At 36.9% G+C, this 18,734-nt stretch overlaps 1 long non-coding RNA gene across 2 annotated transcripts in view; it reads left to right on the top strand.

Moving 5' to 3' along the window:
- LOC145668204 (uncharacterized) overlaps positions 1-18,734 on the top strand; it is a 332,744-nt gene that overhangs the window by 238,804 nt on the left and 75,206 nt on the right. For both annotated transcript variants that reach the window (XR_014127985.1, XR_014127986.1), the window contains one exon: positions 17,737-17,882. This is a non-coding gene — a long non-coding RNA (uncharacterized LOC145668204). The remainder of the gene's footprint in view (positions 1-17,736; positions 17,883-18,734) is intronic.

The raw sequence follows: 18,734 nt of genomic DNA on the forward strand, positions 1-18,734 counted from the left end.
ATGTCTAACAGCATCAATTATAATGGATACGTTCCTTTAATGAGCTATGTATTTTGGTTTGTAATTGCTCAAATTAAGATAGCTATATTTTTTGACCAAAACTATTTTAAATGTTTTGCAACAATTGTACACTGTAAAAAATTTCGCCTTAAATTTACTGACCGATTACCGTCAACTCTCGCTGCCATCCGATTACCCTAAATTTTACGGACCACCGTTTTTTTCATAAAAACGGCAGACCGTATATTTAGAAGCAAAATGATATTGACCGTGTTTAGAAACAAATTTGGTACCGTATATTTTACGGTAATTTACCGTAATATTTAGGGGTCGTTTTTGAAAAAAAAGCACAGATGTGTTATTACCGTACAAGATTTACGGTAATAACACACCTGTGCCCTCTTGCTAGATCCTGTAAGAATTCTTGCTAGTCAATATATATTGACCCAATTTTCATCGAATTGCTGGAAACTGTATCACACACTGGCTAGCAATAATTTTTGCTGGATGGATGCAACTAGAGTGCACACTGGTCCACTGCTGTTAAAGACTACTTAACTAAAGAAAACAAAAGTGAACGAAATAAGCGTTGCACCTACGACGTGCATAATATCCATAAGAATAAAAGTTGAAATTAATTCTTAGTTTGTAATATCGAACCCTTGTTCTGATAACATCTTGAACATACATTGCTTTTTCTTTTCAAAATTACTAATTTTGTCATGTATTGAACAAAACACCAGAAGAGGATTCGATATTATATACCCCCCCCCCAAAAAAAAAATCTTGAATTTTATAGCTGTTTTCGCACGCTTTGAAGATGTAGTTGGAACAAACATCCATGCCCTTTTAAGATATTCATAAATCGATATTCTGTTACATGCTAAAATTACCAACAAAAAATAGATTACAGGAAAGGTTTGTATATATACTTGTGAATTTATCGTTCTCAGATTATTGAAATATGTTTTTCACAGTAAACTAACTACAATAAGGAGATAGGTAAATTCTTTCGCAACATTAAGCCTTTTTCAACGAAGGTCAGAAACAAAATATCTCCCAAATTTGACGCATTACATTCCCTAGATGTCTTTGCAGTGGTTGTATTTAGGGAGGGGGGCTTCCGGGATTAAGCCCCCCCGAAATCTTACTTAGTATAGTAAAGTAAATGAAATATCTTGCAGAATTTTCACATTTCCAGGCAAAGCGCCCCCCCCCCTCGAAAGTTAGCAAAGCCCCCCCCCGAAACAAAATCATAAATACGCCACTGTGTCTTTGTAATGACTAGTTGAGCAAAGTTTAGTTGTTTTAAATTGAAAACCATCATACTATAGCAAACAATATCTAGCTCCAACAATGACAGAAACAACGATATGGAACATACCGTTCCCTAGATATTATTGTCTAGATTCGCTTTACAACATTTTGTTGATTATATTTACGTAAATGTTTTCATTCAAGGGTGCCGATCCTGGGAAGGGGGACCGGGCCCCCCAAAGGTCACGTGGGCCCCCTATTGTATTTATGAATATACAATAATTGGCATAATTTGAATGCGATTTGTCTTAAAATCCTCATATATATACCTTCTGCATCTGAATTCCCCCCCCCCCTCCAAATTTACAGAGAAATTGGCTTCCTTGTCTTCATTTAGTAACATTGGTGACGGTAGCGTGATTCATTGAACTATAAACAAACCATTTGAAGGTTTAAAGCAACCGTTGATGTGCCTATGAACTATATGTCTTCATTCACAATAATTCTTATCGAAGCGCTACATTCTCTAGATCTTATTGCATTGAAATTGAACCCTTCTTATTTCAAGGAATTATATCATGTACTACTTGCATTTTTTTAAAAACATAATTACATTCCATACTATCTAGTGATTTATGTATATCAAATTTTAATACATACAAAATCTTTGCAACAAACGCTACTCTTCTGATAGAAATGAATTGAGATTTTCATTACCCTTTTCGTCAGTAACGTGGCATCTCAGCAGGAAGCCAAACAGTAGCTCACGAATGCACGAGTGCCAGCAGGGAGTGGGAAAGCCATCTCTTTGTCGGCATTTGCCACATTTTCGTATTAGTAATCCTTCCATAAGATCTCCTGCTGTTATGAGAAAAAAGCAATCAGTGTGCGATGTTCATTACGAGAGCCATTCTATCCACAGGCGGAATGTTCTATCAAAGGCTCATTTCTTTTCTTCTTGTAACGAAAGAGTAAACACAGTTATATGGATAAATTTTGCCAATTGTTCTCTCGCTTGCAAACAATCTGCAATTAGGGATATTTTACTCTCACGTACAGGAAATTAGGTCACTGCATCTGTAGGCTGCATGCAGTTGCATTACATTTATTTTAGTGGTAATCAACCTGTGGTACATGAACCCCACGGAGTTCTCGTCTACAGCTGAAGGCAGTTCCCTCCATTTCTTTTTGTTCTTCGATGGTAAGTATTTCTATTTCCGAAAAAGAAATTATATCCATACAAAGCTAGTATTTCCTATTAGTTGAAATAAGAGTATGTAGTAGCGAATTCCCTGTTGCCAAATGGTAAGAAATACCACTTTTGGTGCAAATATCCAAGTTCTATTCCCGGTGAAAGGTCATGTGATCTGGATCCCACATTAATAATGATTGCAGACAGGGGTAAAAGTGGATCTGAAAAAGTAGGAGGACGGTAGGTAGCGGCATGACGTCACGCCGTCCCTTCTACCTATCTTTGCCTATTGTAATTTTTTTTTTAGGAATTGGGGGGACGCCGTACATATTTTTTGGAGGTAGAGAAACGACATCCTCCCGCGTTCCCCCGCACTTTTACCTCTGATTGCAGATCATTTCCCCCGGGGGCAATTTCAATACACAGGGATTTAAAGTACTGGAAAAGTACTGGTAATTCTTGTTGAGCATGATTGGAGATTTGAACCGAAGGGAATTTCGTAGCTCTGAGCACCCCCTGAAATCATTGATGTCCTATATTATGCTGTACTTTCAAGTCTCATGAAGTTTCGGTGCTGAAAATGGACGCCTAAATTTCCCAACATTAAACAACAACAATTTAATTAATTTTGCATAACATACATTTTACATTTGCCATTATGCTTATTTTGTATTAATATATATTGTGGGTGCCGTTGGTGTAAGTTAAGGACACTTTTCAACTGTCTTTCTTTATTTTGGAATCGTGAATATCGTCTGAAAGTGCTTGAAATTCTGAGTGCTCCTGCAAATTAGATAGCCCTGCTTTACTGGAAAGTAGAACTGGTTCCATAATTAAACATAAAAAGAATAAAATGGATAGTCTAATATCCTACTATTATTCCTTTGAGAATTAGAACTAGAAATTAGATTTATGGGCTTTCGGCATCTATGACCATGTTAGCCCGTCACACATATGAAGGAAGACGTCCCTCGATGATCACACTGCCCGAGGAATTGGAGAGGAAGAAAGGAAGCAGCCTGGGGCTCCTATGTTAGGTACCATCTCGGCATTTACCTGGTGTGAATGAGCGAGAAACCAGTTAGGGTGGCTGGCCTGAAAAAGTTGTTACAGCTTTTCGACCGAGTGTCCCTACCGGGAATCGAACCTGGGACTACTCAAGTCAAAGGCGAGAGTTTTAGCGACTACGCTACGCGGGACAACTTTAGTATTCGTTTAAGAGGCCTCATCCCGGCGAAATTAAAATACCGTTAATTTTACAGTAATTATGTGATATCTTCAAATAGATAAAAAAATAATTGAAATGTGGAAGAAAAGCGCCCTAGACAATATTATTTTGCGTAAGGTACCGTTATAACAAGTCACCTACTGGCTTTCCGTTTTCGGCCGTTTAGAAACGCGAAAATAAATGCCGATTTTCAAAATGGCTCGAAATCGAAAGCAGATAAGTGAGTCGTGATAACGGTATCTTACGTAAAATGATATTGTCTAGGGCGCTCTTGTTCCACATTTCGATTATCTTTTATCTATTTGAAGATATTACATAATTACTGTAAAATTAGCGGTATTTTAATTTCGCCGGGATGAGGTCTCTTATGGGTTTTCACTACAGTGAAATTAAACTACCGCTTATTTCAGAGTTTTTCTGTAATATCTTCAAAACTAATAAAAATATTCGAAAAGCAAAAACGTAGTGAACTAGACAATACAATTCTGCATGTGATATCTTTACTACAATTCACCTACCTGTTTTTGGTATGCCGCTATTTACAGAATCCGCAAAAGCTGTTAAATCTGTCTCCAGTTGCAAATCGAAAACCGATAGATGAGTTGTGATAACGGTATCAGACGCAAAATCGTATTGTTTAGTTCACTATGTTTCTGTTTTATGGATATTTTTATTTCTTTGAGGATATTACAGGAAAACTCTAAAATTAGCGGTAGTTTAATTTTGCAATAGTGAAGACTCTTAAGGCTAAAGGAAACGAATGACTAATGAAAGTGATTAATGGCGAAATAATTGCTGAAATGAGGATGTGCAAGAATATTGGAGAACCTCGAGAAAATCTTCGGACACAGAATTATCCATTACAAACTCATATGCAGAGGAATCGAAATAGGGACCCCTTGCCGCAGAGGTAACTGCTCTACCACTGAGCTACCACTATTATTATTATTATTGAGTATTGTGCCAACAAGAGTTGCATTCTGGGTTGAGGACTCTTAACTCTGCATTCATATTTTCCCACGGCAATTGCAAAATGCATGTCATCGTTTTTGATGTCCCTGCAAGAGCGTGAAAAGAGGGAGTAGAAGAAGAAGAAGACGAAGTGTTTCCACTACACTCACTACAAGAACTTCCATCCGAGAGAACTAGAGAGAGAGAACGAAATGGGAGGTGGCGCCTTCCCTACTCCACCCCACCCAACCAGTCCAGTGGTTTTGGGCATTCAACTGTCAAATTGGCAAAGCTGTGGCTTCGGCAATCGACTGAATTTTTGCTTACTGTAACCATTTTTCCGCTCTAGTACACGTCCTTCGACAAATTCTTAACAGCTCACTCGTTGTGTATAGTGTCAAAGCGAAAGGGAGACGGACAGAACAGCCAGATTGAGACAGTTAAAAAAGTACCTTTTTACATTGATTGATTGATTGTTACATGCATGGTCAGTCATTCAACGAAGAAATTGCATAATATTACCCTTCAATAATACTGAATGGAACATTTTCCTTTTTTCCTCTCCTTTCCGATAAAAACGAACAACCATAACTGTCTTGTAACTTACAAAAGAACACTTTCTTTTTTAAAAAAAGAAAATAAAGTGTATATGTTTATTCAAGTCATATCATAACTTATTAATGCTGGGACCAGTGGAGTCGTCTTGTAATCTAAGCCTCTTGGAGGTGAAATAGTGTGGTGGGGACGGCCTATATTATCTGAAAGTTGATCTTGCATAATGGTCTGTGCATTCACCAATTCTATCGTTGTTCAAAACCCAGATTAATAGATGACCTTCTCATTCATAACCACGGTGTTGAGCAAAGACGTAAACACAAAATCTGAAAACCTTCATAACCAGGGTATTGCACAAGGACGTAAAATACAAAACCTAAAAAACCTTCATAACCACGATGTTGCACAAGGACGTAAAACACAAAACCTCAAAAACCTTCATAACCACGATGTTGCGCATGGATGTAAAGCGCAAAACCTCACGAGCCATCATAACCACGGTACGTATATGAACCGTATAGCACAAAGCCTGAAAATTGCTTAACTTACTAAAACGTCTCTTCGTGGACAAGTGACTAACGTGAGTGCTTTCTGTACGCTTGGTAGCGGGTTTGATATCCAATCAGGGTACCTGCCTTGAATACAAATCCAAGTAGTGGTTCGGATCACTCTTGTAATACTAGATCTTGTCTCATATGGTCTTGATGCGGTGCTCCCCTCGTCTCGCCTAACAACTTATCAGATACTGATATCAAATTTATTTAATTATTAACTCAATAAATATCATATTTATTTACTTATTAACTCAATAATACAAACTGGCACTACATACGTTTAATACATAAGAGAAGGGGTAAAAGTGGATCTGAAAAGGTAGGCTGACGGTAGGTAGCGGCATGACGTAACGCCGTCCCCCCTATCTATCTTTGCCCATTGTAATTTTTTTAGAAACTGGGGGACGCCGTACATATTTTTTCGAGGTGGGGGACGGCGTTCCCGCGCGTTCCCCTAACTCTTAACCCCTGCATAAGAGTATAACAATGAATAGAATAGTCAAATTTATAAGTAAAGAAATGAAGGTTTATTTCTTCCTGGACTTTGTTGAGTGGCTCCAAGTAAGCATCAAGAACTTAAATTCTTAAGGGATCATGCTGTTGGTAATCAAGTGTATATCGGTGGTCATTTCTCGTCAATTCGTTTGGAATGGTATGACGGTGTTGAATCGCTGCTAATCATGTTCGTCTACTTGGGCTATAGCAACGAATTGGTCTGCAAAATGCTCTTGCGAGGATAACCATATGGATATTTGCTCCCCAACCTTCTTCGGCTATTCCATCTTCACTTATATTTTCTTCGGAGACGGTCTCAAAACTATGATATATGTAATTCAGGAGAGCATCTTCTCTGTCGATGAAGAGTTGGATACGTTGAACTTCGTCTTGAGGATCTTTTCGAGGAGTGAGTATCCAGTCTCGATTTTCACACATGTATTTAACAGTATAGAGTCGTAAAAAGTAGGCATAAAACTCACAACCGAAGAGAGCAAAGCTAACAGCATTAAACCAACAATTACTAAGTCCATTTACTTTGTATATGTGGAGCTGTGAAATCATTGAACAAGAAAGTGCCAATTGAGGGTGTCGATGCATATGATGTTCGTCTCTTGAGGGGTGACCTTGTGAAGTTTGCCAGAGATAGATGAGATCTTGATGCTGAATAGATTGGAAAATTTCACCTACCCAATTAAGAATCGGAAGAAATGCATCAAAATCCTCTGGTGTGTGATGCAAACTAATGCATCTGAGTGCAACACGAGATCGGATGTTTAGTTCTTCGAGAGATTGGCCCCGAGGCTGAGTTGATGGATGTTGGTATTTTGGGAAGCGATCTCGTAGCTATAATTTAGTGGCAAAATAGCTAATTCAAAGCGATTCCCAGAAACATCTATCTTAAGTGAGGGTATGTCATGTTCACGAGGCTCCTCAACGAAGTAGACTCCAAAGTTTTTTTTTCCTTCTTCGTTAGGATATTCATCTCGTACGCCTCCAATGCCAGAATACACGTCCCGAATGTCGATCAACTATCAATCTCTCAAGGTATAACCCTTATGACTGTACTTCAAAGGCCTGAGAATATTCTGGAAGTAAAGAAATTGATCGCAATAGGTGGATGCGAATTGGATAAGATTTCCTTCTATATTTCTGTATAAACGGACATATTTGATGTATGGTCTTATTTTCCCCACATATTTTCACAATGATTTGGTGTTATTTTTATAAGCTCGAACTTACGTGAGCCCTCTTCCTTTGTGATCTTCATGTTCAGTTTTGTAAAAGCACTGTGAATGATTTGATCCTTTCTGGTAAGTTTTGCACGTTTCCATAAGTACTTTGTATGTATGGTTGTAGCCAGTCCAATGATCAGTTGTCACAGTCAAGCCTTCTTCAATGCTGTCACGGATTGTCTGCTCCAGGACTTCTACATTCCTTGTTTCGGTGATTTCGACAAAGCAATATCCAGTGTCTTTTCCTATATCCTATATTCCAGCCCATAGGGAATCTCTGTTTTCGACCTCGGTTGTTCTTGCGTGTGTAGAGATGGCGTCAGCTCTTTCGAAAACATCGATTTGCCGCTAGTCTTCTTGTTAACCAAAAGTAAACTAGATGAAGGATCTGAGTGAATGTCAAATAAGTGTTCTCGAAAATTGTGTTGTGGAGCGGTGAGTATCGTTCTGCACACGTAGTGCTGCATTTTCTTTTGAGACGCTTGCCACCCAAATAATTTCGAAGCCTGTATCCTTTGTGCATGCAACAAAAGCGCCAGCCCAATTTGAAATTTTTCTGACTTACGGTCCTTAATTTGTTGTGGCACAGATGGCACACAGCTTCTCTGTATTGACCTTCTGGTCGATGAATGAGGAAGTATTTCTGTAAAAAAAAAAAAAAAAAAAAAAAAAAAAAGTGAATTCTTCAGACGTCCACATTCAATCGTCGGGTTTCTCTGTTGTGATCATTGTTTTTTGCCATTCTTTCATCTGCTCCTTTTTATTTGACATTGTTCATACTATTTTTAAAAATTCTTACCACATAACCAGGAGGAAAAGTCACGATCCTTCGTTTCAATGAAGTATAACTAAATCTATTACAATCAGTGGCGGATCTAGACGGTAAAAACTGGGGAGGGACAGCCAGAACCCAGACTATGACAGGTAGGCTATACCATGAGTTTACTATAAACTTTCAAAAATATATGAATAATAGCTCAAATTATTTTTTTCACTCAAAAAACTGGGGGCCTAGGCACTCCCAGCTTTGAGCTAATCCGCCACTGATTACAATACCAAAAAAAACACAGGAGGATATTTGCTCCTATAATAGTACAACTTTATTTTTAATGTGCAATTCCATTCCCATAGGAAGATGAACGGGCCGCAGAAGGTAACGCTTTCTCTGGAACCATGAGAATTCATTTACTGGTAGTTTCATTGAGAAATGGGAATATCCGGATTTATTTATTTAAAGTGATGCCAACCTGAAACAATATGAAATCCCATGTCGAGAGGCAAAGAAAATCCCATTTTATGTGTGAATTTCCTACGTTATATGAATTAAAACTATGCTATAATGTTAAAAATTAAATTTCTCTGTGTTAGTCACTTTTTGGAATATCTAAATGAATAAGCCGAAATTTTCCGTAAATTTCGATCTTCTCGAAAACCCCCATATATGCTGCTTTTTATCCCGTTCCGAGAAAATAAGGTCAAAAACACCCACCATATGGAATTTTTCCCACAGGTTGGCAACACTATATGTTTCTGGTTGGGTTAGACATACAAAAGTGAGTACGGATATCTTACTCTTCTATTGAGGTCGGTTACTTCTATTTGTTCATTGAAATTAAGTAACTTTCTGCAGTTTATATGTTTTCAACTTTAATTATTAAAAACTGAATAAAAGAAAGAAAAAAAATACTGAATAAAAGAAAGAGACGCTAATATTAGAATCATTTTAGCAAAAGAGATTACAAACGACTTCCACCGTGAAGCTCAAACTGAACATATCAGAAACACTTGCTACTTTCTGCTATCTATGGAACAAAATTACTAATCACCACTATTGTAAAGAGACGTGTATTTGGACACATAATGAAGCATTTATTTCGGACTTTGGGACATTATACTTTAAAATTCTATGCAGTGAAAAGCATTATCGTTGATTTAATGTTGAATCACTTTTCGAGGTTTTTTTCTAAGTTCATTTACTTTTCTTACAAAGTAGTTTTCTTGCTGTCTGTTAATTCTACCTACACAATGTAATTTCTTAATCAATTAATCTTAGTATTCGTGTTATCGTAGTTCTTAAGCGTATTTTTTCGCTCTTTTTTTATCGATCATTCGCAATGTCTTCTAAATTTGGCAACATTGTTAGCACAATTCTGCTGTTTTAAGTTTTCTCAACCATTCGGAAGACATCTCCGCTAATCGACCTTATTCGTCCGATACATTACACGTGAGTCATACGAGTTCTATGATTGGCGTATAGCCCAGGCTTCACGAGTTATCGTGACCACCATAGATTATTAACCATCAGCACTGAAAAACAGTGAAATTACAAAGCAAAAACATAATTATTTGCTGCCCTTTCGTTGTTAATGTTGAAATGATTCCAGCACTTCTTTGAATGTATAAAAGTTCAAATAGTAAATACCCCAAATATAGGATGTAACTCTTTGGGCAGCTAACCTTCGTGGCAGCGTTATTAAAGAAGAAGAAAATATATTCACAGTATACTTAAACAACACAATTTAATATACCCAGAAGAAACATAATTCAAATAACATTTTAAGATTAACGACCGTTACAGGAGCTACGAAGGGTGATCAGAAAGTAAGGTTACAAAGCCTGCAGTGAATTTTTTTAATACTATTTCATACAACCAATACAGCCAACTGATACTACATACATTAGGTTATTTTCCGACATAGTCTTCACATCTGTTGAGGCACGTGTTGCATCATGCGATGAGTTTGAAGATTCTCTCTTGGTAAAAATCATGTCCTTACGTGTTCAGCCATGGTGTCACGAAGTATTTCACCTCCTCGTCTGGAGCTAAGCGACGACTTCCTAGGTACTCCTTCAAGTGCGGGAACACATGAAAGTCGCTTGAAGCGAGGTCCAGGCTGTAGGAAGGGTGGTCGATGATGTCTCAGGTGTGTTGAAATCTGTTGATACCATGCTGGATCGGCAACTGTGCTCCTAGTCGGTGAAGTTTTCTCTACTTTCGACACCATTTTGTAACATGAGGACGAGACATTACAGTTTCTCCCTAAACCTCTATCAGCTACCGGTGAATTTCAGCCGCTGTTACATGTTTCTCCCACAGAAATCGAATAACTAAGCAGACTTCTCCGCGAGATCAGTTTTCCAAACGACTCGCCATTTTTGTTTACCTACAACTAGCGCCATAGGTGGCGGGTGGCTGAAACTCTGCACAGTTGCCAACTCCATATATTAAAATTATCCCACACTCCTCATTCCTCCTTAACAGAAGGAACTCCAGAAATATCGGTCTTGTAACCTTGATCCTCACTCGCAATTACGGTTGGATATATGAATAGAAGTTTTCTTTTAGCTGTATAATACAGGTACTAACTTTACACTATTAGAGGTATATTGACTGCATTAGAAATTAGCCAAAGGGAGTAAATTTCCCAAAATATCGAAGCTTTCCTTATTTAAACAAGTGAGTTTCGTTTCACAGTGTGAAACCATGGTAGACTTTTAGACTATGGGAATTAAATACTCAGACTTGAGTATTACATCTATAGACCCTAATTACTGGCTGCAATAGATTAATAAGATCAAAAGCAGATCTGTATTTCGGACCCTGAATCCATATCAGAAAGCCATTACTCGCTATGCCTTACTATTTGTGTTATATTGCGATAAAAGTTGAAACAGGAAATCGTTAATTTCAATCATTTTCTATTTGTATAGAGTTTTCGGGCAGGAAATAGATCCTACTCTTGAGAAGCTGAATCAATTGCAAAAAACTACATCTTTATATTTCTAACCGTTTTGGCTCTTTGGAAATAAGTATTGAAACTCGAAAAAGTAAATTCCAACTACTTCTGGTCTTGGTAGAGGGTTGCGAGTTGTGATGATACGTTCTCTTAATACGCTGAATCAACTAAAAAAAAAAAAAAAAAAACGCTTGTTACGATGTATTACCATTTTTGTTCTATTCCGAGAAATGTTGAAACCTAAAATGGTTAATTTTAACCACTTCTGGGTTCAATACAGAATTAAAGGAGGAGATGGCTCCTACCCTTGGGATTCTGAATCGATTGCAAAAAGTGCATCTCGATATTTCTTACAGTTTTTGATCTACAAAAATTAGTACTGAAACCGGAATACTGCACCTGATCTGATAGAGTTATAGTACTCAGAAGAGAATTACCTTTAGTGTTGACTGTACAACGACTATCAATATAAAATAACTTTAAACCTGCAAGGAAAACGTATGTGACATCAGTATAATAAGGTTGGGCCAAATAATAGACAATGCATTAACTGAATATATAACCTCAAAAATTGTTTAGAAATTCTTGAGAAAAATATCATACATTCATTAGTTGGAGTAAGTTTTGTTTGTTTTAGAAAAGCAACTACTTTGTCTAGTGCTTTGATTATTGCAGCTACAATTCTTATTTTTTTTTTCGAGGATTTCACACTTAATATTTGACGGAAAAAAATAAATGTTGCATTGTTTAGTGGCTTGGTGTTCACTGATAACAACATAGTGCAAAGAACCTGGAAAAATATATGTAGTGTAAGTAATACACAAAAATGTCGCGCAAAGTGAAATGGCCTTATTGCATACACTATGGTTACAATAGCACCAGGTTATCATTATTCATATTACTTATCATGAAACCCATGAACTGAGATACGTTGAAACAAGTATAATTAGATGGAACAAGAATAGCGGTGTCCATTAAGAGGCAATAGTCATCACAAGTTTCGTGATACCACCCCTTACAGACTCCACATTGCAACCAATCAATAATTTTACCAGTATCATCGTAATAATACCCATTGTAAGTAACGCAATAGTGGGAGCTATCTTTGCGATGACATGTTTTCGAACCTTCGCTATTCTTCTTATAAGTACTCTCTTTCGTCCACCCGGTTGCAAAGTTGACACATTATCCTTCACGTTAGGACGTTCGTTACACAGACTTCTAGTCACTACCACTGCTTCGACGTTTTTTGATCTATTCCTTCCAGGAAGAGATCTGTTAATTTTTGGAGTTGAAATAAGTTCAGTGAAATAGCTGTTACTGGAGAATGTAAAGAAAGTGAGAAGACTGAGACGGAGCATTAGCTACAGGATCACGGATACGTGCAGATGATGTTGACGGCTGGGGACTGTTGATATTTTCAGTGGATAACTGATGATTGTTGTCCAGTAGGATCTTGTGTCGGAAACACTAAAGAGATGGTACTTGGTGCAAAGTTTGTTTCTGGGACTACTAAAGGATTGCATGGGTATATGCCAGTAGCTTGAAAAGCAGATATTGCATTCTGAGGTGTGGCAGCTTTAACTCCGACAGTAACGCCATTGCATCCATCGCGTTCGGCGTTATTGCAGCCACACAACACAATAAACATACCATCGTTCCACTGCTCTCTAATAACACATTGACTCATGTATATACAGTCGATACGCTCGTTATTGACCATTGAGTTTTATTTAAAAATACCGTTTAAATTCCTACACACTACGCCCCTGTAGTGATAGTAATAAAAAAGACTTCAAAAACTTTACTTACGCTTTTTTCTCAATTTTCTGGTCTGAATTGATAAAACAAAAACTGCACAACACACACATTACACCATAGGAAATCAACTCACGCGCGAAAACAACAGATGTGCCTCCTATGCATTGGCACATTGCAGACTGATGCCACCTGCTTAGTTTCTGTACTGTAAACAGTTCAAAAACACATGGCGTTATTGTATCCCTGGCGTTATTGTATCCCTGGCGTTATTGTAGCCAGTTACCCTATATCTATTGTTTTGTAGCTACTTGTAAAATAGACCGACAAGTCGATAGACGCATTTTGTATTCATTATAAGCTGTTACTATTACTGCTTAATGGTACGTTCAACTTTGGTGCATGAGGTCCTTGGTTCGATCCCAGCTCGCGCCAAATTAACTTTGTGTTGGACAAACACAGTGTGGGTGGGTTTTCTCGGGGTTCTTCCATTTCCTCCCATTTTCTTCATTCAACCATTTTATTCGTATCTCATCATCACCGTCTCCTTTAACCTAGTCGGCATAATCGTGGGATGTAAAACTTAAAGATTTCATTTCATTTTGTTTTTATTACTGGAGTATTTTTCTTATAAAGGACTCGATGTATTATTATTATTATTATTATTATTATTATTATTATTATTATTATTATTATTATTATTATTATTATTATTATTATTATTATTATTATTATTTTGTATGATTATTGTACAGTATTCATTATTAGTTATATACCTATGTAAAAACGTATCAAAATCTTATAGATTGTATTCTGTCTGAAAACGTTTACTGTTATCTCTAATGTGTTGATTGAACTCTTAAAACATGAAAGTAAATCACAAATGCATTGTTGCTTATTTTGACTTGTTTGTTATACTTGATAAGGCCAGGTATTTATGTAACAGTTAAGACTGTGTATCTCTCCTCTAACTGAACACACTGAAATGTGTTCTCTCAACTTGGTGAATAAGAAGTTATTTTGAACAGTTGTACCTCAAATGTCGATACCGCAAGTGTTGGGCTTCCATATTTCTAAGAGCTTCAAACTTCAGAACTTATTTTCTTTGGCTCATTAGTAAATCTTCTCTTTATGCATAATTTAATAGACAGATCGATTATGGTGACCTACTGCTAATAGAACACAGAACTCATGTTGCAATCAATGAAACACATCCTGAAGTTAAAGTTCTGTCCAGCACAAATGTCATATTATTGCTATTAAGCAAGCATTTGTATGGAGTTAATGGCATTTATACAAAAATCAAGATAAACTAATACAATTTAGGAGTGATCCAAAAAATGGATCAAAGATTGCGATTTTGGTCAAGAATTTTACGAATAATCCAAAAAATACATCAAAAGATTGCGGCCTTGACCAATAATTAGTTTTTGAATCAGAGGCCACACATTTTTTGAACAGCCCCTAAATCGAGTTTTCGTATTTTTTACGGACTAAGCGCATCATACTGAGTTAAGTGATAGTTTGGGTTTGGTTACAGTATATGTAGTTCTTCAGATATAAAGCCTACAAGAAAATTTTTGACTGAAATATATTTGATCTTTTGAAACAAAAATGCATTGTACTTGAAAGTGAATCCTAAATATGTAAGTACAGTATATATATTCCTTCACAAAGGCAGGCTTACCAACTGTCGTTTTCTGGTTAGTGTTACATGTAACTTGGGTTGCATCTGTCCAGGTGCTTGTGATACCAGGGCAAGTAGTGAACCCGATGTAATGTAGTTATAGCAGTTAGTGAGGAAATACAAATTTCTTTCTTGAAGACTAGCACAACAAGTACCCTCAATCGTAAGGTGGTGTCAACAGGGTGTTTCACGTAAATGTCATCTGCTAAACACTATTTCAGATTGATTACGAATAGAAATAACGTTTTATTTCCTTTAAGTAAGAGATATTTCCTCCAACGCAATATATTGTTTTGAATCAATAAGCAAGTTTCCCTTTATCAGTGTTCACGAAGTAAGCTGATGTGTTGAAAGTACTTTAGTTTAAAACTATACTATTATTTTTTAAAAAATGGAATGAAATATTTCAGTTTAGCGTCTCATTATTATGTCCTTTAGACTAAGGGAGACACATCATTGAGGTAAGTGAATGATGATGAAGGAATTGGTAGAATGAAAATATGGGAAGAAACGGAAGTACCTTAGAAAATCCACGAACACGGTGTTGTAAATCACCAACTTACTTCGTCAGAGATCGAACCAGGATCCGCACCAGAAGTAAGAGCTCTACACTGAGCCTAGGGCCGCGCTGACTCAGTGGTAGAGCGTTCACCTCTGGTGCTTGGGGTCCCGGGTTCAAATCCTGCTCCCGTCAAGTGAACTTTATGGTGGACAAACACCGTGTGCGTGGGTTTTCTCGGGATTCTCCCGTTTCCTCCCACTTTCTTCATTCCACCATTTCATTCATCTCTCATCATCACCGTCTCTTTAGCCTAACTGGCATAATCATGGGACGTAAAACTAAAAAAAATCATTTTTACATTGAGCCTCCATCCTCCCTCTATCGATTAATACTATGTATACAAGAGCAAGTCAAAATTTATCCGCAATTTTGACATAATTCTTTTTACATTGTTCATATTAATCTCTGTCCACGTTTATAGTATTGTTATCCTGTTGTGGTCATCCTGTGAAGATTTGATCCGAATTCCTCCATTTGTCTTTCTTTTTTCTTTTCTTTTCTTTCTTTCTTTCTTTCTTTCTTTTTCGTTTTCTTTCTTTCTTTCTTTCTTTTTTTTGCAGGTAGATCATGGCCGCTCCATTAGAAGTTTGCACCAAAGAGGAACAATTATAAATATACCACATTGACTTGATCCCTAGTCTTTCGTTGCAAGCGCTGCTATCGGCTGAAGTAATTCCACTCGCTTTCTCTCGCTTAGCAACAGCTGAACCCTTATTGGCTCAACGCGTGGGTGTGTGAGGGTATGAGCTTTAGTTCGCATTTTTGCCACGGCTCAAGACATTTTGGCAGCACAATAGCAGTGATCCGGGTTCTGAGGCCGGAAGGTGTATCAGGGGCCGCAATCCATCAAAGACTTTCGGCACAATACGGGAACAGTGTCTTGCCGCAACGGAGTGTCTAACGGAACGATGTCACGTGCACTCTCAATGTTGTTATCATTTGTGGCCGTAGATGCTCGTCCAGCTCCTTTCTCGTTCGTAACACTTGTGCACACCATTTTTGTAAATCCATTCGTAGACCATCTGTTGCGGCAAGACACTATTCACGTATTGTGTTCCCGTATTGTATCACTGCTAATTCTTCCTCTTTGGTGTAAACTTCTAATGGAGCGGCCATGATCTATAAGCAACAAAAGCAAGAGAAATAAAGGAATTAGGATCAAACTTTCACAGGATGACATGACCATAACAGCATACCAATAAAATAAAAAAGGACATAGGTCAGTATAAACAATGTAACAAGTGTTATGTCAAAATTGGGGATAATTTTTGACTCACCCTCGTATATGTACACCTCAAATACAGGGAGGAGAGCAATTTTAGGAAAGAAGTTTTCTGTTATTTTTACTTGAAGAAGTTGTATAATGACAATAATAATAATAATAATAATAATAATAATAATAATAATAATAATAATAATAATAATAATAATAATAATAATAATAATAATAATAATAATAATAATAATATGCATATTTGTTTAAAATTTCATTGAACAGTTTACTACTCAGACTCCTGCACACAGTATATGGCGAAATCAATCACTATTTTTTTTCCTTTCTATACTTTAAGGATCACGAAGCATTAAATCTATTAAAATCTCAAAATATGTATTTTTCTTTCTCTTTCATTTCTTTTCTTTTTCCCTTTTTGCAAGATAATTATCTATAGTGCTGCCAAAATGTCTTGAGCTGTGGCAAAAAAATGCGAACTAAAGTTCACACCCTCGACACATCCACGCGTTGAGCCAATAAGGGTTCAGCTGTTGTTAAGTGAGAGAGCCTTAGAGAAAGGGAGTGGAATTACTTTCAGCCGATAGCAGCACTTGGAACGGAAGATTAGGTGCCAAGTTAATGTAGTTTATCTATAGAAATAAAGACAACCAACTTTTCAACTACCATATCTCCGAAATGTAGCATTTTTTTTTTTTTTTAAATTGCTGACACTTGATATATCAATTGTACCATTTTCATTTTACAAAGATATTCACACTTGAACACCAACTTTTATTCATTTACGATGTTAAGTTTTGTTGACAAACTTTTAGGAGAGAAAGAAAGAGAGAGAGAGAGAGAGAGAGAGAGAGAGAGAAACCAAAACAACATACAATCAATATCTAATTATCATTCAAATTACAGAGGTCGTATTTGGAAAACCGTGTGTATTTGTGTGTGTGAATTTGTTACATTTATTTTTGTGTTTGTTTGCTTGTGATTATTTGGATGGTTAAAAAAAAAAAACTGCAAAACACCGTGTCACTAGAATTTGAGCAATAGCATATAATTTTCTCCATAATTAATTAATTCTTGTATTTTGGTGCTTAAAAAATTACCCATCATTTTGTGGAAAGATGACAGTAAATTACAAGGAAGCCAGGGCATCATGCATAGTTGTGTATTGTTTTTTTCTTTTTTGCCTTCGTTTTTTGGGGGATAGAGGGGGGTAATTCCTTTTTTTTTTATTGATTTGAATGGTAATTTCAGAGCCTGCCGCTGATAATCTACCGTTGTTTTGTTTTAATTATAGGCAAAGCATGTATGAAAGGGGTCAATCAAATATGGCCGTTCTCTGAAATAACGAGGGCTGTTGACAGTTACAATGAGTGCAGAGCCTTCAGTGTTTCGTGGAGCGAAGACGAAAGAACAACCATCATGGTAGTGGAAGTATGACCGGTGAGTATAATGGATGCGATTTTTTATGTTGTTTATAGTTTTTTCACTTTCTTTATAATGTAATCTGTGTTATTGTTATTGATGAGTTCGTTAATGTACTATTGGTAAACGAACAGTGGGCTAAAAACACTATAATCAGTTACGACTAATGCACCGAAACCACTTTTTACATCGAATCAGATAACTCGAGCTCGTTAACTGTTTCGGAAATGCAACATCCTTCCCCCCTCACCCACTCGTTAACTTACAAAGGTTTCTAAAAAAAAAAAAAAAAAGAAACCGTAACGTTTACACAGTGTATATTTTGTGTAAAATTACAAAATATAACTGACAATTTGTTTGCTTTGTAATATCGTTAAATTACAGCGTCGCGAAATGAAAATCTTTCGGTTTAACGTCCCACGATTATGCCATTTAGGCTAAGGAAGACGGGTGAATGACGATGGAAGAATTAGTGAAATGAAAACGTGGGAGGAACGGGAGTATCCCGAGAACACCCACGGAGATGTTGTCCACCGCAAACTTACTTGGTCGAGGATCGATTCAGGGACCTCACTCACCAGAGATAAGCACTCTACCAGTGAGCTATCGTGGTCCCCCACAGTGCCTTGTAATATGAGGAACAGTGTTGATATGAAAATAATAATTTAATAGTAAGAAGTGTAGCATTCATGGATGCTGTAAAAGTACTATTAATATAAATAACTGGTTGAAATTGACATTCTTCGCACAGGAGAGTAGGTTTATGGAAAGAAAGTATTTGATCCCCTTCCCCCCTTAGGTTACGCATTTCAATGAAAATATAATGATAAAACCCGTAATATAATCTGCTTTTGGAATAAACAACAACAA

Source organism: Thermobia domestica, chromosome 13 (assembly GCF_964235325.1).
Source record: "Thermobia domestica chromosome 13, izTheDome1.hap1.1, whole genome shotgun sequence".
NCBI lineage: Eukaryota > Metazoa > Arthropoda > Insecta > Zygentoma > Lepismatidae > Thermobia > Thermobia domestica.